The 23875-nt window shown below is 37.5% G+C and overlaps 1 protein-coding gene and 1 long non-coding RNA gene across 2 annotated transcripts in view; one reads left to right on the forward strand and one right to left on the reverse strand.

Annotated features, from left to right (window-relative positions):
* LOC110631655 (serine/threonine-protein kinase BLUS1) overlaps window positions 1-23875 on the reverse strand; it is a 97326-nt gene that overhangs the window by 10206 nt on the left and 63245 nt on the right. The gene's annotated exons all lie outside the window — the stretch shown is intronic.
* LOC131169712 (uncharacterized) lies at window positions 3040-5001 on the forward strand. Its single transcript, XR_009140612.1, has 3 exons — window positions 3040-3715; window positions 4158-4216; window positions 4782-5001. It is a non-coding gene; the product is annotated as an uncharacterized LOC131169712 (long non-coding RNA).

The raw sequence follows: 23875 nt of genomic DNA on the forward strand, positions 1-23875 counted from the left end.
GCAAGTACAGCTATTATGTTAGGAAGAAGAATGGAACCAGGGATAGAATAGTCAAGTTCTATTTTGGGTAAGACAAAGGAAATAAATGAAAGGACAACCTAAAGAGCGCATAATAAAAGGAACAAAGTTAAGATATAGGATAGGCTAAGTGTTATTCTTGGCAAGGAGAATGACAAGGATGGAAAACCCAAAATGGGATCACATTAGTGAGAAAAGTGATGGAGGTATGGAATACAATAATAATGAGTAAATGTTAGAAGGTGTGCGATGGTATTGCGGACTACCTAAATAGGTAGAGAAAGAGAAGTTAGTAAGCAGTAAGTTGAATAAAAGTCAGTCTAAGGGATTAAATTAATGACCCTAGATAAGGGTGGAATTAGTGTTGGAAGAATTTATTAGTAAGGGAAATCTTTCAGGAATCAACAAAAGTTAAGGGCACAATAAAAACGATGATAGATATGAATCATAGGTCGAGTATAAGTAAAGTTAATAAATTATAAAATATTATGTCAAGAAGGAAAATGGTACGGTAAAGGGTTTATGCAGATGATAACTTATAGGTAGAGCATAATTGTGCTAGGAGATGATGAAATTTGGAGATAAAGACCAAGAAACTTAGGTGAAACGTTATAATATGACAATCGGGTGTAGTTGAATATAAGAGGATATTTTCTTTCTTTTCAAGTTTAGCTTGTGCTTTTGGTTCTAGAAGGTTATATAAGGAACAAAAGCGAGTCAATGAGACCTAGTTATTGAGAGTTTAGTAGGCACAAATTCATACATAATTTCCTGATATGAGAATGACAGTAAGTGCATACCTAGTATTAAGTATGAAAGGACGAACAGAGTAATGACAGGAGTTAAATTGAGTTAGCTACTAAGGCTTGCAACTGTTTTAAACTATGAGCTGGAGGAAGTACTATTTATGGTTGAGATTCAATAGATGAAATTGTTGCTGATGGGTAATTTGAGGTTGAAGTTTAGAAAGCTATGGGCAGTATATATGATTATATTAAGGAGAATGAACACGTGAAGTATCTTGTTTGGAATTAAGGCATGACACATATTTCCTACATCAGTGTTAGTTCAGATGGAACTTATAGTTTATGGGGCTCATATTCATCCAGGATAAGCAATTTCCTACTAAGGCTGATAGGGAATGATAATGTTCTGATAGTTAAGTTGGAAAAAAGGGGATACAAGAAAAAAAAAAATTTTCTATGGGTAATTATAAGTGTTACATAAGGTGAAGAATGTGCTGGTAGGAGTAAATCATAGGGTTAGAATTCTTGAAGTAATGAAACTAGTATTCAAGATAAGACTAAGAAATAAAAAGAAAGTTAAAGTTGATGATGGGATAGACATCTTTGAAGGAAAAGGTGTAAGGATGAGATAGGACTAAAATTAAGGAATAAGTACAGCAGGTTGAAATGATACCAACAATACCAAAAATATGAAAAGGGAAGTGGATAAGATGCAAAGGACAGGAAGAGAGCTCGATAGAGTCAGTTATAATGATGAGGATAAGGAGTGTCTAACCATTGCCCCTGTGTTAACACTACCTATGAGCGGTGAAGGATACACCGTGTACTGTGATGCCTCTAGAGTTGGCCTAGGGTGTGTTTTGATGCGGAATGGAAAAGTAGTGGCTTATGCTTCAAGGCAGCTGAAGAGGCATGAGCAGAACTATCCCACCCATGATTTGGAAATGGCGGCTGTAGTCTTTGCACTAAAAATCTGGAGACACTACCTGTATGGTGAAGTGTGCGAGATATACACCGACCATAAGAGTTTGAAGTACATCTTCCAACAGAGGGATTTAAACTTGAGACAGAGGAGATGGATGGAGCTTCTGGAAGACTATGATTGCCCCATCCAGTACCACCCTGGGAAGGCCAATGTAGTAGCAGATGCTTTAAGCAGAAAATCTTCTGGCAGTTTGGCGCACATTTCAGCAGAGATGATTACCTAGATCTTTCAGATGAGGGGGTATTGTTGGCTCACTTTTCAGTGAGGCCAGACTTGAGGGACAGAGTTAGAGTTTCCCAGCACAGAGACCAACAATTGATGAAGATTATAGAAAGAGTACAGCAAGGTGAAGGTGGTGAGTTCGGATTTGCCAATGATGGCGCCCTAGTGCAAGGTTCTAGGATATGTGTGCCCGATGTGGACAACCTCAGGAATGAAATCATGCGAGAGGCACACTACACACTGTACAGTGTTCCACCCAGGTTCCACCAAGATGTACCATGATGTGAAAGATAGCTATTGGTGGAATGGCATGAAGAGAGACATAGCAGACTTTGTGTCCAAGTGCTTGACTTGTCAGAAGGTGAAGTTTGAACACTAGAGACCGTCAGGGAAGTTGCAAGAGCTCCCTATCCCAGAATGGAAGTGGGAAATGATCACTATGGATTTTGTGACTGGGTTGCCTCGTACCACGCGAGGATATGATTCGATATGGGTAATTGTAGACCGCTTGACCAAATCAGCTCACTTCTTACCTGTAAAGACTACATACTCTGTGGCACAGTATGTCCGGCTCTACATTCGAGAAATAGTCAGATTGCATGGAGTTCCGGCTTCCATAATATCTGACAGAGGGCCCCAGTTCACTTCTCGGTTTTGGAGAAAGTTGCAGGAGGCACTTGGCACACAGTTGAACTTTAGTACGGCTTTCCACCCTCGCAGGCACAGACGGACGGTCGAAAGGACAATCCAAACATCGAAGACATGCTTCGCATGAGTGTTTTGGATTTTGGAGGTCAATGGGATGATCGGCTAGCTTTGGTGGAGTTTGCCTACAACAACGATTATCACTCCGAGATAGGAATGGCGCCTATGAGGCACTATATGGAAGAAAGTGTAGGTCTCCTCTGTGTTGGACAGAAATGGGGGAAGCGAAGGTGCATGATGTAAACTTAGTGCAGTACACTTCAGAGATAGTTCCTTTAATCGAGAGCAGTAGCTTGACTTTCGATGGCGAGAAAAGTTATGCGGACCCAGACGGAGGGATGTGGAGTTCTGATGGCGACTATGTATTCCTGAAGGTTTCTCCAATGAAGGGAGTCATGAGATTTGGAAAGAAGGGCAAGTTGGCACCTCGGTATATTGGACCTTTTGAGGTTACTGATAGAGTTGGAGCAGTTGCCTACCGGTTGGAGCTACCACCCAACCTCTCTCACGTTCATCCCGTGTTTCACATCTCCATGCTCAGGAAATACATTCCCGATTCTTCTCATGTACTACAGCCGGATGTGATAGAGCTAAAAGAGAACTTGACATTTGAGGAGCAACTTGTAGCCATAGTGGACTACCAAGTGAGACAGCTGAGATCAAAACAGATCCCTATGGTTAAGGTTTTGTGGAGGAGTCAGTTAGTGGAAGAGTGCACCTGGGAGTTAGAACGGGACATGCGTAGCAAGTACCCTTATCTGTTCAATGTATAATCATGTGCTTTATTCTGCCTTGTGTAAAATTCGAGGACGAATTTTCTGTAAGGGGGGAAGAATGTAACACCCCTGATTTTTTATATATTATTATTGGGCTTCGTGTAGGTATCCTCAATTCGCGGAAATTCGACAGTTGTTCAGATCTGTGAATTTCCGGCCAGACAGACCAGCTACCGGAAAAGTCTCCGAATTGGATCGAGGTTTTGGCTACCCCACCATTGTCAGGCATCCCGAGCGCGTTCCCGAAGTCGGAATCGGCAAAGGTAAACCCGAACCTTTCTTTTTACGTAATTTTCTAGTGCTTAAATAGGATTAAAAATCCATAAAATATTCGTGGTAGCTTAGAAAATTACGATTCTTTTTGCAATAGCTTAGTAATATTGCTAAGGACATGAGGCAAAGTTTTATAATTTTTAGAGCTTGTTTGGGCGGTTTTGCAAAAATGATCAATAAAAAGGACTAAATTGACATTATGCGTATAGAGATTGATCACTGAATTGATGGGCGGGAGGGCTGTGTGATATGATTGAGCTGATATATGGATTGTGAGTATAGAAGTGTGTTTTGAACCCTTTTGCAGGTTGGGTAGGTCCTAGGTATAGGGGAGACTCTGCCGGATTTTCGGCACGACTTAGGACGTAATTGGTCTTTTTCTTTGTTTGTATTGAGTCAGATTGTATTAAATAAATGTAATATGATTGTCAGGTGAGCCGGGACAGCCTTCTTCCTCCGCCCAGCCGCCATTGTAATTTGTCGTCAAGTCTGTGAGTAAAATATTAATTTTAATTGTAATTTCGATATTATTATATGTTCAGCATGCCCATGCATCACTTATATGCATATATTTATTTAGTTAAACTCTAGGCACGATTTATGTTGCATTCATAACTGTTAATATGCCATGGATGTTGTTGTGGTAATTTGGAGCAGTGTGCGTGCGTTGGCGTGCGTGTGATGTGGTGTGGACTATGGATAGGACGGGGTAGTCACGGCTTGAGTAATTCGCTGGGACCCGTTCCTTCGAGGGTAGTCACGGCTTGAGTAATTGGGACCCTCGATTTGGTTATTAAGTGGAAGTCCGAGCTTGAGTAATTCGGGCACGAGTTGGATTTAAGAGAGGCGTATGGGATCGGCTCCATATGTTATGATTGATACTACAGTGTTTGTGAGTGGTCCAAATTACATTTTTGATGTTAGGATGTGAATATGTTTTTTATGTTGAATTTCACTCTCTCAGTGCATTAGTTGAGATAGTTATAGAGATTATAGTTAAGATTGATATTTTACTCTCTCGAGTCGACGCTCACTCCTGTTCAAAAATTTTTACAGGCCACAGGAGGATATTTATTCTGGGTTAACCTGCTTTTATACTTCGCAGGTTGTTTATCGATATTTGTGTAATTTTATTTACTCCTAGAATTTCCGCATGTGTTAGCAGTAATTATTTGAATTTGGTCTGTAATATTATATTCATGTTGGACCTGTAAACTTAATATTTTAAGTCTGTTTTGATGGATTGGATGAGGAGTGAGCTCCCATTTATTATTAAGTTGATGAGTAAGTTGAGGGTGAGCTGAGCTACCCAATGGATGGTTTATTGTGTTTACAGGTCGGGTGAGTCGAAAACTCCCCGTTGGAAAGTCCATTTTATGGCCGGACTCTGTCCGTTTGTTTTCTTGAATTTGGGCCCAATGGGCCTTAGAGTTGGGTTAATGAACAGTTAGGCTTACTACGGGCCTCGGGGGCTTTAGGCTGGCCCAGGTCCTAGTGCCAGTCCGGCCCATAGGTTGGGTCGTGACAATAGATGGGAAATAACATTAGCCTGAAGCATATAACTACCTTTAGAAGTTTCGTCAGCCCCAAAAACAAAAGAAAGATCACTTCAGAAAAGCAATAATACCCAATATACATGGAGCACTGAGCACTGAATACCCTTATTTTGTGGTGAATATGTGCTTTGGGAAATAAGATGATAAAAAATTATATGATTATAAGATATTGGAGGCATGGAATTGAATTATTAATTCGTGGCATCATCTTGAAAAAATATATATATATATTTTTTGAGAAATTAATTTAATTAAATTTAAATAAATTTTTGTTTTGCTTAAATTTAATATAGGTAGTTCTTAAATGTACCTAATCAAGTTTAATTAAACTCCATAGGTCTAAGAAAATCTAATTAGTAATTTTAAATAGAACCCATTTAATTTATTTTCTGAAAATTAAAATAAGAAAATATCTTTTTCTCTATACCTCTCCCATACAAACTATCTCTCTCCCTTGGCCCTACTCTCTTTCTCACTCCCTATTGCTGCTGCCCCCTTTACTTCTCTCTCTATTGGTTGGAACACTTCACCCATATCCCAGTCTCACCTAAATTCTTCAATCCCAGTTGTTTAAGTTATCTAAACCTTATCACCCTAATACTCCAAACCCTATCACACCTCTTTCCCAAAATCCTATAAATACCCTACTGGGGTAGAGGGAAAAAAAGGGGACAGAGAAAAAAAAAAAAGAAAAGAGAAAAGAAAAAGAAACAAGGAAAAGGACGAAAAAAAAAAAGAGGAAAGATTGAGAATATTCAGGACTATTTAGAGATACCTTAGAGTTAAAGAAAAAATTTAGAGATATTCAGAAACTCTTTTAGTTCTTTCTTATTTCTTTTTTTTTTTTTTTCAAGAAGATTTTCATGCAACATTTCTTGAAGTTTGGTTTTTGTTCTTTTCTTTTCAAGATCTATGCCATGTAATATTTAATTTTATGCTCTTTGTCTTTTAATTTATCTTGCATGTTCATGTGAATCATGTAATCATGTTTAATTTGAGGAGATACACAACTATGTACATATTCAGTTTTCTATCTCTCATATTTTTATTATTTTTTGTTATTTTCTGAATCTGTAAAAATTTTATGAAAATTATATTCATATTCTTCACGAAATTCTATTAATTTTAGGCTCAAGAATCACTGAAAAAGGTTTTGTATTTTATAAGTTATGGCTGTTTAAACTTAGGGTTCCTGCAAAATCTGATTTGCAGTATACCCGACTTGTGAAGCCCATATCTCTCTTGTTTCTCAATAATTTTATATGAATCTGGTGTCTAAAATTGATTTCAGAATCTTATGAATCTTTTTCGATTGATTTTGCATTTATATTTATTGTGGTTAATGAGTTATGAATTTTACAAAAAAGTAATATGATTCTATTACTTAGAAAAGTTACTATTTATGTAGACCATTCGGCTAAGGTTTTGTTTGGTTTATAAATTTTATAATCTTGTATGATGTGCTAGCTGTCTTTTATAATTTTTTCATAATTTTTAGGTATGTCTAGCTATTTTTCAAAAATCAAATTTCTTACTACTGTCAATCTGCCAAAATCTAAAAATTGTATGTTTATGCATGTTCTTGTGTGTTATTGGATTCTAATTGATATTTGATCTATTTTTCTGTGTTCTTTTAATTTAAGAGGTGTTATGAAGTGTTTGAATCATGTTAGAAGACTTAGACCATTAGTTAGTTGTAGTTGATTAGGAATTTCAACCCTTTTAGGAGACAATAGTTAGAATCCAATGTGAATTGTTATTAGTATTTTCTTATTTTTGTTAGTTTCTTTATTTTTTTTATTACAAACAAAATTGGTAAGTAGCCCTAAGATAAGTACCAAAGAGGGCATTTGCGTGAAGCTTACATGTAGCTAAACGGGAGTAAGCCAGGGATATCAATGTCATATTAGAAGAGAAGACCCTTTTTAAGGGTAGTTTGCCCCAATGGCAACGGCAATTACTAATAAGTAAATAATCCTAAATTCCTAGAATAACCATTGAAATGAAACTATAGTAATAATAGGATTTTTATTTGGTAAATTAAAATTAACTTTGTTTTTAATTTAACTGATTTTTGCATGTAATTAATTAAAATAAATACTTTGTAAATTAAAATTAATTTTGTTTGTAAATTAAACTAACCTAGACATGTAAAATATGTAACACCCCTATGTTCAGTAGTTCTGTACATTCCATTGTTTCGATGATCAGTGTCTGCCCTGACAGTTGGGATGTGTAAAACCATATTTAAGTCACCTAGAAAATCCATAAATGAAAAATAACAACTAAATGAATATGAAATACAAATAAGAAAAATAAGGCATAATGGGTTAAATGAGCCGATGCCACAGCGATGGGTGACTGAACCGGAAAGTGACTGCGAGGTCAGTCGTTGCCCAATTTTCATGTGGGACACTGTGACACCCCAGGCCTAAGAATTATTGTGAAGCTAAGGGTAATATAAAAATTACATAAAAGAATCAAAAACTAATTCAAAAAATTGAATCAGGGTTTCGGAAGTAATATAGTACTATTAGTAAAACGGATTAGACCGGTCAAAGGCAATTTGGTCAATTCACCCTTAGAGATGACTCTTGGCCTAAATGTCCAACGAAATATAGGAAATTAATAGTTTGAAAAATAAATTAAAAGTGGAGAGGTTAATAAGAGAAAAGGGAAAGAAAAGAAATTGGAATAAAAGTTTTATGACATCATTAGGGTGAGGTAAGCATGACATCATAAATAATTATAATTTAATTAACCATTTTGGATAAGTATATAAAGTAGTAATTAGAAATAAAAAAAGAAAAAAAATTGGTCTTCATTTCTTCTTCTTGCCGTCCCTTCTCTGTCTCTCTTCCTCTCACTCTCACTTCCACCATTAAAGCTCATTTTGAGCTTGAATAACCACCAAAATTAGCCATTAATTTCCTAGTTTCTCAAATTAGACCTTGCTTTTGAGTCTTGAAAAGAAGATTAAGAGCAAGAAGAGTGGAAAATATTGAAGGAAAGAAAAGACTGAAGAATTGTCAAATTGAGGTAAGTGATCTTTAAGTCTTCTTTCTTCTTTTATCTTTAGAATTAAGTGAATTAAGTGTGGGATTGATGAAATTAATGAGGAAATCGAGGCAATTGTGCATGAACCCTATAACCCATTTTCGACTAGCCATAGAGGTTTATGAAATTGGTGTGTTTTAATTCAATTAAACTTATCTTCATGTTTAAGTGACTAAGGTTAAATGATTAGTATGCTTAGATTGAGTGAATTGTGTTAATTGTAAAGTTAGGGATTTTGGCCATTAGGGTTTTAGGGAAAAATTTGAAGATTTGGTGAATTGATACAGATTGACCTAATTGATGCTTAAATTGATCAATTGGTGTGGTTAAGAGTATGATTGAATGATTGAAATTGGAATTGAGTTGTGAATGGTAATGTCCAATTCTGGATAGCCTCACCATGGTCCACTCAAACGGCCATAAGTTGAATTATGTTGCTCCAATTGGTGTGAGGCCAATTAGAGATGAAAATTAAAACCCAAAGCAACAATTTTCATGGACAAACCTTTCTAAAAAATTGACTAAAAGTTGGTGTAAAATTTGGTTAAATTTGGATTAGGTACCCTACCACTGGGCAAAACTGACCATATGAATAGTTAATGTTCAAATGGTCATAACTTGGTGTAGAAAGGTTCAAATAATCTGATTTTTATACCATTGGAAAGCTATGATATAGTAGAAAACCTTTCATGAAGAACACAATTCCAAATTCTGATCATAACCAAATCAAATATCCAACCAAAGTTGGCTCACCAAATCTGCTAGAACCTAAAATTTGTCCAAAATTCTGGAATTGACCAATCCGGCCAGTTATGGTTAAATGGCCATAACTTGAGCTACAAAATTTCAAATGGAGTGATTCAAAAATGAAATTAAAGCTATTAAAGCTAAGACATAGAGAAACAACTTTGATGAAAGAAAGTTGGCCAAATTTCCACTGTACAAGGTTTAATGGAATAGTAGAACCAAGAGACCCAAAACTGAAATTTTAGAATTTCACTTAGGGAATTTGGAATTTCTTTGTAAACCAAAATATGGTATGTGGGAGTAATTAGAACTAATATACCTATTAAGTATGAAAAAGTCAACATTTTAGCCGATTGGTCAAATGAATAATAACCACAAATACACCTAATGCAAAGGATTCAAATGTATAAATCGTATTGGATAGATTAAGGTTATAAAAATTTTAATTGTCAGATTACTTATTAAAAGTGATTTAAATAAGTACTAAAACACTTTAAATTGTGCTTTTCAGTAGAACGAGACACTGGGAAGGATAAAGAAAAAGTGAGTCAAGGCCAAGAAGCGGCTCATTTGAGGTTTGTGCATAACAATTAACTTCTATTTGATTTTCGATTTGAATTTTTAATTGAATGATTTATGAAATTTATTTATGACTTCATGGATATTGAATAATTTGGTTGACAAAGAATTTTATGCTGTTAGCTCAAAATTTTGGGAAATTAAATTATATGTGAATTGATGGATATTTTGAGGTTTGGATAATTATTAAAATAGTTTGAAACCACAGTTTTCATGACTATTTGTTTGAATTCCTCACTAGCTTACCTAGTGAGATGAATTAGATTGTATTCCCTCTCTGGCTGAAGTGTTGAGGTGTGTGCTAGTTGAGAACGAATTGAATGAGTACTCATATAATTGTGCTAGCTAGCCTTGGTATTCCTCATTAGCCTTTGGCTAGTGGGATGAATTAGATATTGGAGTCATGATTAAGCTGTGTGATTTTTCAAAATTTATTTTGTGATTATGGAATAGAATTTGCTTTATTTAAGAAATTTTCTGGCTTTAGAAATAAAACATGATTCTATATGTGTTAATATTCAAATTGATTTACCTTGAAAAAAATTGTGATTAATTATTATATAAATTATTATTTTCTTTAAGTTGTACACTACTGAGTCTTTAGCTCAGCGATAGCTTTTTATTGCTATCACAGGTAGAGAGGTAGATAAAGCAGCAGAGTAGGCTACTTGTGACTTGAAATGACCAGCATTTTGAATTTTTACCGGGTATATAGATTATACCCTTGTAAATTTTATTTTGATGTATATGTCACTGTATGTATGTACATTAGACCCAAGCAGTTATATAATAAATTTTGTAAATTATTTTTTATTTGTGTAAGTACTGTAATATAAATTTTTTATTTTGTTTAATGAAATGCTCAGTTTATTTGAAATATTTTTTTATTATGAATTGCTTGAAATGGTGTTGAATTGAGAATTGATTGTGATAAGAATACTGGAGTTGGATTTTAATTGTATATTGGGAGTGTTTTATAGGTTTTTGAAGAACTATTTTTTTAAATTATAGATGGCACTCTACAGAATTTTCTGTAATATTTGTGGAGATTTTTAATTAATTACACCTTACAGAATGACACCTGCAGAGTTGAAAGAGTTGAAGGTGCAGTTACAAGAATTGCTTGATAAGGGCTTCATCCACCCTAGTGTGTCACCTTGGGAAGTGCTAGTGTTGTTTGTTAAGAAGAAAGATGGTACTCTCCATCTGTGTATCGACTACAGATAGTTGAATAAGATGACAATAAAGAATAGATATCCGTTGCCCTGCATAGATAATTTGTTTGATCAGTTGAAGGGTGCAGCTATATTCTCCAAAATTGATTTGAGATCGGGCTATTATTAGTTGAGGGTGCAAGAGCAGAGTATTCCAAAAACTGCTTTTAGAACTCGATATGTCCACTATGAGTTTCTGGTTATGCCATTCAGGTTAACCAATGCTCCAGCTGCTTTTATGGACATGATGAATACTATCTTCAGGCCATATCTATATCAGTTTGTGGTGGTTTTTATTGATGACATTTTAGTGTATTCAAAGAATGCAGAGGCGCATGATAGGCACCTGAGGGTTGTGTTACAGACTTTAAGGGAGAAACAATTGTATGCCAAGTTATCAAAGTGTGAATTTTGGCTAGAAGAAATTTCTTTCTTAGAGCATATTGTGTCAGCTCAGGGCATCAAGGTAGATCCCAGCAAGGTTGAAGCTATCCTTAATTGGAAGCCACCTAAGAATGTTATAGAAGTTTGCAGTTTTCTGGTTTAGCTGGATACTACCATCGTTTTGTTAAGGGATTTTCTATATTGGCATCTCCATTGACCAAGCTTGTCACGACCCAACCTATGGGCCGGACCGGCACTAGGACCTGGGCCAGCCTAAAGCCCCCGAGGCCCGTAGTAAGCCTAACTGTTCATTAACCCAACTCTAAGGCCCATTTGGGCCCAGTATCAAGAAAACAAACGGGCAGAGTCCGGCCATAAAATGGACTTTCCAACGGGGAGTTTTCGACTCACCCGACCTGTAAACACAATAAATACTCAATTGGGGAGCTCAGCTCACCCTCCACATACTCATATCCTCATAATAATAAATGGGAGCTCAGCTCCCTCATCCAATCCATCAAACATGCATATCATTATACGTTTACAGGTCCAACATGATAATAATATTACAGACCATAATCAATAAATACTTCTAACACATGCGGAAATTCTAGGAGTAAATAAAATTACACAAATATTGATAAACAACCTGCGAAGTAGAAAAGCAGGTTAACCCAGAATAAAATATCCTCCTGTGGCCTGTAAAAATTTTTAAAGCTGAGTGATCGTTCGTCTCAGAGAGTAAAATATCAATTTTAACCATAATCTCTATAACTATCTAAAACTAATGCACCCTGTAGAGTGAAATGCAACATCAACAACATTTTCACACCATAACATCAAAAAGGTAAATTTGGAGCACTCACGCACCCTGTAACATCAATCATAATATATGGGGTGATCCCTATCTGACTCTCTTAAATCCAACCTGGTGCCAGCGAAGAACTCAGCTCGGACTTCCACTTAATAACCAAATCGAGGGTCCCAGCGAAGAACTCAAGCCGTGACTACCTCTCGAAGGATCGGGTCCTAGCGAAGAACTCAAGCCGTGACTACCCGTCCTATCCATAGTCCACACCACATCACACGCACGCCAACGCACGCACACTGCTCCAAATTACCGCAACAACATTCATGGCACTTTAACAGTTATCAATGCAACATAAATCGTGCCTAGAGTTTAACTACATAATTATATGCATATAAGTGATGCATGGGCATGCTGAACATATAATAATATCGAAATTACAATTAAAATTAATATTTTACTCACAGACTTGACGACAATCACTGTGGCGGCTGGGCGGAGGAAGGAGGCTGTCCCGGCTCACCTGACAATTTTATTACAATCATTTAATAAATTTGACTCAATACAAACAAGGAAAAAGACCAATACGTCCTAAGTCGTGCCGAAAATCCGGCAGAGTTTCCCCTATACCTAGGACCTACCCAACCTGCAAAAGGGCTCAAAACAAACTTCTATATTCACAGTCCATATGTCCACAGCTCAATCATATCACACAGCCCCTCCTGGGCCCATCAAATCAATCATCCATCACAGTATGTAATATTTTAATTTAATCCTTATAATTGACCATTTTTGCAAAAACTGCCCAAATAAGCTCTAAAAATTCTAAAACTTTGCCCCGCGGTCCTTAGCAATATTACTAAGCTATTGCAAAAAGAATCATAATTTTCTAAGCTACCACGAATATTTTATGGATTTTTAATCCTATTTAAGCACTAGAAAATTACGAAAAAACAAGGTTCGGGTTTACCTTTGCCGATTCCGACTTCGGGAACGTGCTCAGGATGCCTAACAATGGTGGGGTAGCCAAAATCTCGATCAAATTCGGAGACTTTTCCGGTAGCTGGTCTGTCTGGCCGGAAATTCACAAATCCGGACAATTGTCGAATTTCCGCGAATTGAGGATACCTACACGAAGCCCAATAATAATATATAGAAAAATCAGGGGTGTTACATTCTTCCCCCCTTACAGAAAATTCGTCCTCGAATTTTACACAAGGCAGAATAAAGTACATGATTACACATTGAACAGATAAGGGTACTTGCTACGCATGTCCGTTCGACTCCAGTGCACTCTTCCACCGTGGCTCCTCCACAAAACCTTAACCATAGGGATCTGTTTTGATCTTAGCTGTCTCACTTGGTAGTACACTATGGCTACAGGTTGCTCCTCAAATGTCAAGTTCTCTTTTAGCTCTATTACATCTGGTTGTAGTACATGAGAAGGATCTGGAATGTATTTCCTGAGCATGGAGATGTGAAACACGGGATGAACATGAGAAAGGTTGGGTGGTAGCTCCAACCGGTAGGCAACTGCTCCAACTCTATCAGTAACCTCAAAAGGTCCAATATACCGAGGTGCCAACTTGCCCTTCTTTCCAAATCTCATGACTCCCTTCATTGGAGAAACCTTCAGGAATACATAGTCGCCCACTGCAAACTCCACATACCTCCGTGCAGGGTGCATAACTCTTACGCCTCTTTGAAAGTTTTGATCGTTCCTGATTAAAGGAACTATCTCTGAAGTGTACTGCACTAGGTTTACATCATGCACCTTCGCTTCCCCCATTTCTGTCCAACACAGAGGAGACCTACACTTTCTTCCATATAGTGCCTCATAGGGTGCCATTCCTATGCTGGAGTGATAACTGTTGTTGTAGGCAAACTCCACCAAAGCTAGCTGATCATCCCATTGACCTCCAAAATCCAAAACACTCATGCGAAGCATGTCTTCCAGTGTTTGGATTGTCCTTCAATTTGTCGTGCATGCGAGGGTGGAAAGCCGTACTGAAGTTCAACTGTGTGCCAAGTGCCTCCTGCAACTTTCTCCAAAATCGAGAAGTGAACTGGGGCCCTCTGTCAGATATTATGGAAGCTGGAACTCCATGCAATCTGACGATTTCTCAAATATAGAGTCGGGCGTACTGTGCAACAGAATATGTAGTCTTCACAGGCAAGAAATGAGCTGATTGGTTAGGCGGTCTACAATTACCCATATAGAATCATATCCTCGCGTGGTACGAGGCAACCCAGTCACAAAATCCATAGAAATCATTTCCCACTTCCATTCTGGGATAGGGAGCTCTTGCAACTTCCCTAACAGTCTCTGGTGTTCAAACTTCACCTTCTGACAAGTCAAGCACTTGGACACAAAGTCTGCTATGTCTCTCTTCATGCCATTCCACCAATAGCTATCTTTCACATCATGGTACATCTTGGTGGAACCTAGGTGGACATTGTACAGTGTATAGTGTGCCTCTCGCATGATTTCATCTCTGAGATTGTCCACATCGGGCACACATATCCTAGAACCTTGCACTAGGGCACCATCATTGGCAAATCCAAACTCACCACCTTCACCTTGCTGTACTCTTTCTATGATCTTCATTAATTGTTGGTCTCTGTGCTGGGAAACTCTAACTCTGTCCTGCAAGTCTGGCCTCACTGAAAAATAAGCCAACAATACCCCTTCATCTGAAAGATCTAGGATTAAACCTTGATCCATCAACTTATATACTTCCTGAATCAACGGTCTCTTCTCTGCTGAAATGTGCGCCAAACTGCCAGAAGATTTTCTGCTTAAAGCATCTGCTACTACATTGGCCTTCCCAGGGTGGTACTGGATGGTGCAATCATAGTCTTCCAGAAGCTCCATCCATCTCCTCTGTCTCAAGTTTAAATCCCTCTGTTGGAAGATGTACTTCAAACTCTTATGGTCGGTGTATATCTCGCACACTTCATCATACAGGTAGTGTCTCCAGATTTTTAGTGCAAAGACTACAACCGCCATTTCCAAATCATGGGTGGGATAGTTCTGCTCATGCCTCTTCAGCTGCCTTGAAGCATAAGCCACTACTTTTCCATTCCGCATCAAAACACACCCTAGGCCAACTCTGGGCGTCACGATTACCAGTGTATCCTTCACCGCTCATAGGTAGTGTTAACACAGGGGCAGTGGTTAGACACTCCTTATCCTCGTCATTATAACTGACTCTATCGAGCTCTCTTCCTGTCCTTTGCATCTTATCCACTTCTCTTTTCCTATTTTTTGGTATTGTTGGTATCTTTTCAACCTACTGTATTTATTCCTTAATTTTAGTCCTATCTCATCCTTACACCTTTTCCTTCAAAGACGTCTATCCCATCATCAACTTTAACTTTCTTTTTATTTCTTAGTCTTATCTTGATTACTAGTTCCATTACTTCGAAAATTCTAACCTTACGGCTTACTCCTGCCAGCACATTCTTCACCTTTTGTAACACTTATAATTAACATAGAAAATTCGTTTTTGTAACCACTTTCCCAACTTAACTATCAGAACATTATCATTCCCTACCAGCCTTAGTAGGAAATTACTCATCCTGGATGGATAGGAGCTCCAGAAACTATAAGTTCCATCTGAACTAACACGGCTGTGGGAAATGTGTGTCATGCCTTAATTCTAAATAAGATACTTCACGTGTTTATTCTCTTTAATATAATCACATATACTGCCCACAACTTTCCAAACTTCAACCTCAAATTACCCATTAGCAATAATTTCATCTATTGAAACTCATCCACAATTACTATTTCCTCTAGCTCATAGTTTAAAACAGTTGCAAGCCTTAGTGGCTAACTCAATTTAACTCCTGTCATTACTCTGTTTGTCCTTTCATACTTAATACTAGGTATGCACTTACTGTCATTCTCATATCAGGAAATTATGTATGAATTTGTGCCTACCAAACTCTCAATAACTAGGTCTCCTTGACTCAGTTTCTGTTCCTTATATAACCTTCTAGAACCAAAAGCACAAGCTAAACTTGAAAAGAAAGAAAATATCCTCTTATATTCAACTACACTCGATTGTCATATTATAACGTTTCACCTAAGTTTCTTGGTCTTTCTCTCCAAATTTCATCATCTCCTAGCACAATTATGCTCTACCTATAAGGTATCATCTGCATGAACCCTTTACCGTACCATTTTCCTTCTTGACATAATATTTTATAATTTATTAACTTTACTTATACTCGACCTATGATTCATATCTATCATCGTTTTTATTGTGCCCTTAACTTTTGTTGATTCCTGAAAGATTTCTCTCACTAATAAATTCTTCTAACACTAATTCCACCCTTATCTAGGGTCATTAATTTGATCCTTGAACTTTCTAGTGATTTATAACCATCCAGACTTGTCACTTTTCGTTCTACCCTACTATTGTCTGTCGTTATTGCTTCACTACAAAGTGATTACATTGATCACACTAAAAATGTTTGCCTGACATTCATAACGAACCTCTAACTACCTTCTCACTATCTCAAAAGTCTAACCTAAAACCTATGTGTCATTATCTATCATTCTTTTCCTCTCATCATACCTATTTGATCCCTTAGACTGACTTTTATTCAACTTACTGCTTACTAACTTCTCTTTCTCTACCTATTTAGGTAGTCCGCAATACCATCGCACACCTTCTAACATTTACTCATTATTATTGTATTCCATACCTCCATCACTTTTCTCACTAATGTGGTCCCATTTTGGGTTTTCCATCCTTGTCATTCTCCTTGCCAAGAATAACACTTAGCCTATCCTATATCTTAACTTTGTTCCTTTTATTATGCGCTCTTTAGGTTGTCCTTTCATTTATTTCCTTTGTCTTACCCAAAATAGAACTTGACTATTCTATCCCTGGTTCCATTCTTTTTCCTAACATAATAGCTGTACTTGCTAACTATATCTTTCAGAGTCTCTATCGCGTTATCATATGTCTGTGCTACTCAGATTTGGTCCTTTGACCACTCTAGCTAGTACTTCCACTAGCATTTAGATTATATTGCATCTGCAATCAATTGTCCAAACTTTCATTCTGCACTTTCTTTATCCATTGGCCTTCTGTGATTTATCTTCGCTAATTTATTACTCTTAACACTATTATAATTAGATTATACTATTGTTTTGAATAATTTGAAATTAGAAAGGAACTCAGCAAATTACAGTCATACTTTTATTGTATGATCTCTATTCTTATCCTTTAGCTTACATAATACCCTTACTACCTCGAGAACTAATTTTGCAATAATTTTATTATTATTATTATTATTATTATTATTATTATTATTATTATTATTATTATTATTATTATTATTATTATTATTATTTTCCATGTTTACTCAACTAGCCAAAACTTAAGATTCCGGGCACCCAAACCTGTCATCCAATTCAAAGGATTTACATCCATCATGATCTGATTATATATGATTCCTATAATGGAACTTGTATCCTCTCCAGGATACCCGAGCCAACTACTCTCTACCACACTCTACAGTCCCATCTGGGACACTATTCCATAAGTCATCATTATCAGTAATAACCTTCGATCCATTCTGAAAAGATAGGACTATATCCTAACTTGCTGCAACAAAGGTACTACATCTACCACCTTGCCAGAACCATGTCAAGTTAATGACTCTTTTATCATATCATAGCTCTATAAATCATCAATTCATAGTTTCGACCTTCTCTAGGTAGTAGAGTTGTACTTTATTCCATACTGATACACACAAGGTATATTATTCTCACTCTATAAGTGTCACCTTTACTTTGCAACTAGTCCGAAACCTGCAGTCCGATGGCAACTCTTGATGTAACTCTAGCTCATCTTTGAGGGTAGAGTCAACGACTCTAGTTATCACCCAACCGTGACCTTTCAATATTCTAACTCTAGACTCTTAGCAGAGTTCCCAACTCCTCTGCAAATATAGAACTCTGTTCGCATAAGCTGCCAAAAGCGAAGTCATCTCAAACACCCTCATTATGGAGCACCACGGGGATGCACGCAGCTCTACACAATAATCTCATGTCGATCTTAGTCTGCAGCTTACAGAGCAGACATCGAGAACATTGTATAGTTACTACGATACGTCCTGAAAGACTAGGTCTCATAATTTCTTATCTCTCCTGAATCTTCTATTATCACAAACTTATTCTAACTGGGTCATCTACTGATGACTGCCAGTAGTGGTATCCTCATCCTTATCTAGGGCAACTGTACTTTTAAGACTCACTTTTATGTACTCGTGCCTTACACGAAATGGGCACACCATTTAAACCCATACTGACAAAAATATAACATTTCTTGGAGTACGTATCCTCATGATAGACCTCACATGTCTACTAACTCTATTTCACATTTCTATGTACTCCACGAAAATCAAGACACTAACTGAGGTAATCTTATATTTCCCGAGGTATAACGTAGAATCTAGAAACAAAGAATTACAGGAAAAGACGAAACAGAATCCTATACTCCGCATGTGACTCCTAGCAGACTCTTCCCAACACTTAGATGATTTTTCCCTATGAATCTGGAGCCTAAGCTCTGATACCACATTTGTCACGACCCAACCTATGGGCCGGACCGGCACTAGGACCTGGGCCAGCCTAAAGCCCCCGAGGCCCGTAGTAAGCCTAACTGTTCATTAACCCAACTCTAAGGCCCATTTGGGCCCAGTATCAAGAAAACAAACGGACAGAGTCCGGCCATAAAATGGACTTTCCAACGGGGAGTTTTCGACTCACCCGACCTGTAAACACAATAAATACTCAATTGGGGAGCTCAGCTCACCCTCCACATACTCATATCCTCATAATAATAAATGGGAGCTCAGCTCCCTCATCCAATCCATCAAACATGCATATCATTATACGTTTACAGGTCCAACATGATAATAATATTACAGACCATAATCAATAAATACTTCTAACACATGCGGAAATTCTAGGAGTAAATAAAATTACACAAATATTGATAAACAACCTGCGAAGTAGAAAAGCAGGTTAACCCAGAATAAAATATCCTCCTGTGGCCTGTAAAAATTTTTGAACAGGAGTGAGCGTTCGACTCAGAGAGTAAAATATCAATTTTAACCATAATCTCTATAACTATCTAAAACTAATGCACCCTGTAGAGTGAAATGCAACATCAACAACATTTTCACATCATAACATCAAAAAGGTAAATTTGGAGCACTCACGCACCCTGTAACATCAATCATAATATATGGGAGCTGATCCCCTATACAGCTCTCTTAAATCCAACCTGGTGCCAGCGAAGAACTCAGCTCGGACTTCCACTTAATAACCAAATCGAGGTCCCAGCGAAGAACTCAAGCGTGACTACCCCTCGAAGGATCGGGTCAATGAAGAACTCAAGCCGTGACTTACGGTCCTATCCTTAGTCCACACCACATGACACGCTCGCCAACGCACGCACCGCTCCAAATTACCGCAACAATATTCATGGCACTTTATGATTATCAAGGCAACATAAATCGTGCCTAGAGTTTAACTTCATAATTAGATGCTTATAAGTGATGCATGGGCATGCTGACCATATAATAATATGGAAATTACAATTAATATTACTATTTTACTCACAGACTTGACGACAATCACCGTGTGGCCGGGCGGAGGAAGGAGGTCATCGCTCACCTGACAATTTTATTACAATCATTTAATAAATTTGACTCAATACAAACAAAGAAAAAGACCAATACGTCCTAAGTCGTGCCGAAAATCCGGCAGAGTTTTCCCTATACCTAGAACCTACCCAACCTGCAAAAGGGCTCAAAACACACTTCTATATTCACAGTCCATATGTCTACAGCTCAATCATATCACACAGCCCCTCCTGGGCCCATCAAATCAATCATCCATCACAGTATGTAATATTTTAATTTAATCCTTATAATTGACCATTTTTGCAAAAACTGCCCAAATAAGCTCTAAAAATTCTAAAACTTTGCCCCGCGGTCCTTAGCAATATTACTAAGCTATTGCAAAAAGAATCATAATTTTCTAAGCTACCACGAATATTTTATGGATTTTTAATCCTATTTAAGCACTAGAAAATTACGAAAAAACAAGGTTCGAGTTTACCTTTGCCGATTCCGACTTCGGAACGTGCTCAGGATGCCTAACAATGGTGGGGTAGCCAAAATCTCGATCAAATTCGGAGACTTTTCCGGTAGCTGGTCTGTCTGGCCGGAAATTCACAAATCCGGACAATTGTCGAATTTTCGCGAATTGAGGATACCTACACGAAGCCCAATAATAATATATAGAAAAATCAGGGGTGTTACAAAGCTGCTTCGGAAAGATGTGAAATTTCAGTGGACTGACAAATGTCAGCAGAGTTTTGATGAATTAAAGAGATGTTTGACTGAAGCTCCAGTCCTAACTTTACCTACTCCGGGTAAAGAATGCACTATTTATAGTGATGTTTCTCACAAATGGGTTAAGCTGTGTACTAATGCAATACCGAAATGTCATTACTTATGCATCTCGTCAGCTAAAACCCTATGAGAGAAACTACCCTACACATGACTTAGAGCTTGCAGCTATAATATTCGCTCTGAAGATCTGGAGACACTATTTGTATGGAGAGAAATACTACGTCTACACAAATCACAAGAGCTTGAAGTATTTGGGCACACAGAAAGAGCTAAATTTGAGACAGAGGATGTAGTTAGAACTGATAAAAGACTATGATTATTTGATAGACTACCAACTAGGGAAGGCAAATGTGGTCACTAATGCTTTGAGCTGTAAAACCATGGCTAGTTTAAAAGTTTCTCCTTTGTCTATGGTGCATGAATTAAAAGCATTGCATGCTAGTTTGGAGGTTAATGATGAGGGGTATATGAAAGTTACTTGGCAAGTGAAACCAGTATTGATAGAACAGATCCAAATGGTTGCACAAAGTGATGAAAAATATCAAAAATTGATGGAGGAAGCTCGGGATGGCAAAAAACCTAGATTTTCGAAGAATGATGATGGCTTACTGTTACACCAAAGCAGAATGTGTGTTCCAAATGATGTAGAATTGCGACAAATCATTATGAAGGAAGCACATGAGTCTCATTTTGTTATGCACCCTGGTGGAACCAAGATGCATAGAATCGTGAAAGAGCATTATTGGTGGAATGGGATGAAGAAAGATATATGTAATGGCTCGGCCCACTAGTGATATTGTCCACTCTGAGTCGAAGCCCTGACAGTTTTAAAACGCGTCAATAGGGGTTACGAACCACCAACTTATAAACCCAGCATCTCTCCCGTGTTTTGCCGATGTGGGATTTGCCTAGGGTGTTACAATCCACCCCCTTTATGGGACTCAGCGTCCTTGCTGAAGTATGCCCCACCATCGCTCAAGGTTGCACGCGGAGTGGCTCTGATACCACAAATATAATGGCCCGGCCCACTAGTGATATTGTTCGCTCTGGGCCTAAGCCCTCACAGTTTTAAAACGCGTTAATAGGGGTTACGAACCACTAACTTATAAACCCAACATTTCTCCCGTGTTTTGCCGATGTAGGATTTGCCTAGGGCGTTACAATATAGCAGAGTTTGTAGCTAAATGCTTAACTTGTTAGCAAGTAAAGGCAGAACATCAAGTGCCAGCTGGGTTGTTACACCCATTGCCAGTACTTGAGTGGAAATGAGAAAGAATCACAATGGACTTTGTGATGGGACTTCCAAGAGCATAGAATAATCATGACGCAATATGGGTCATTATGGACAGATTGACAAAGTCTGCATATTTTCTGCTAGTGAGAATGGATTATAGTTTGGATAGATTGGCTAAACTGTACCTGGATGAGATAGTGAGACTTCATAGGGTACCGATATCGATTGTGTCAAATAGAGATCCAAGATTCACTTCTAAATTCTAGGGTAGTTTGCAAAAAGCCCTAGGAACTAGATTAAACTTCATTACGGCATTCCATCCACAGACAGACGACCAGTCTGAGAGGGTGATTTAGATATTGGAGGATATGCTACGGGCTTTTGTGATTGAATTTGAAGGTAGTTGGGACACACACTTGCCTTTGATTGAGTTTGCTTACAAAAACAGTTACCAATCAAGCATCGGGATGCCTTCATATGAAGTTCTGTATGGTAGGAACTACAGAACTCCTCTGTGTTGGGATGAAGTGAGTGAAAGGAAGCTGATTGGTCCAAAGATTATTCAATAGACAGAGGAGAAGATTAAGCTTATCAGAGATCTACTCAAGGCTACATCAAACTGGCAGAAATCCTATATTGATTTAAAAATGAGGGATATTGAATATGCAGCAGGTGACAAGATATTCCTCAAGGTTTCTCCTTAGAATAAAATTATGAGATTTAGCAAAAAGAGGAAACTGAGTCCTCATTTTATTGGACCATATGAGATTCTGGAAAGAGTGGATCCTTTGGCATATAGATTGGCACTACCTCTAGAGCTAGAAAAGATATATAATGTCTTTTATGTGTCTATATTGAGGAGGTATAGATCAGACCTATCACATGTTCTACCTGTTGAGGAGATTGAGGTAAATCCAGACCTCACATATGAGGAAGAACCCATTGAGATTCTAACACATGAGGTGAAGCAGTTGAGAAATAAGCAGATATCATTGGTTAAGGTGCTATGGAACCATCACTTAGGCTAGGATGCTACTTGGGAGCGCGATGAGGATATGAGGAGGCAATACCCACAGCTATTTACAGACTAATATCAGGTAAAATTTCGGGATGAAATTTATTTTAATGGGGGGGGGGGGGAGAATTGTAACACCCCTATGTTCAGTAGTTCTTTACATTCCATTATTCCGATGACCAGTGTCTGCCCGGACAGTTGGGATATGTAAAACCATATTTAAGTCACCTAGAAAAGCCATACATGAAAAATAACAACAACTAAATGAAGATGAAATACAAATAAGAAAAACAAGGCATAATGGGTTAAATAAGCCAAGGCCACAGCGATGGGTGACCGAACCGGGAAGTGACTGCGATGTCAGTCGTTACGCAATTTTCGTGTGGGACACTGTGACACCCCAAGCCTAAGAATTATTGTGAAGCCAAGGGTAATATAAAAATCACAAAAAAGAATCAACCAGTTCGAAAAATTGAATCAGGGTTCCGGAAGTAATATAGTGCTATCTGTAAAATGGATCAGACCGGTCAGCGGCAATTTAGTCAATTCACCCTTAGAGATGGCTCTTGGCCTAAATGTCCAATGAAATATAGGAAATTAATAGTTTGAAAAATAAATTAAAAGTGGAGAGGTTAATGAAAGAAAAGGGAAAGAAAAGAAATTGGAATAAAAGTTTTATGACATCATTAGGGTGAGGTAAGCATGACATCATAAATAATTATAATTTAATTAACTATTTTGGATAAGTATATAAAGGAGTAATTAGAAATAAAAAAAGAAAAAAAAAATTGGTCTTCATTTCTTCTTCTTGCCGTCCCTTCTCTCTCTCTCTCTTCCTCTCACTCTCACTTCCACCATTAAAGCTCATTTTGAGCTTGAATAACCACCAAAATTAGCCATTAATTTCCTAGTTCCTCAAATTAAACCTTGCTTTTGAGTCTTGAAAAGAAGATTAGGAGCAAGAAGAGTGAAAAATATTAAAGGAAAGAAAAGATTGAAGAATTGTCAAATTGAGGTAAGTGATCTTTAAGTCTTCTTTCTTCTTTTATCTTTGGGAGTGAATTAAGTGTGGGATTGATGAAATTAATGAGGAAATAGAGGCAATTGTGCA

This window comes from Hevea brasiliensis, chromosome 10 (genome assembly GCF_030052815.1).
Source record: "Hevea brasiliensis isolate MT/VB/25A 57/8 chromosome 10, ASM3005281v1, whole genome shotgun sequence".
NCBI classification, from domain to species: Eukaryota; Viridiplantae; Streptophyta; class Magnoliopsida; order Malpighiales; family Euphorbiaceae; genus Hevea; species Hevea brasiliensis.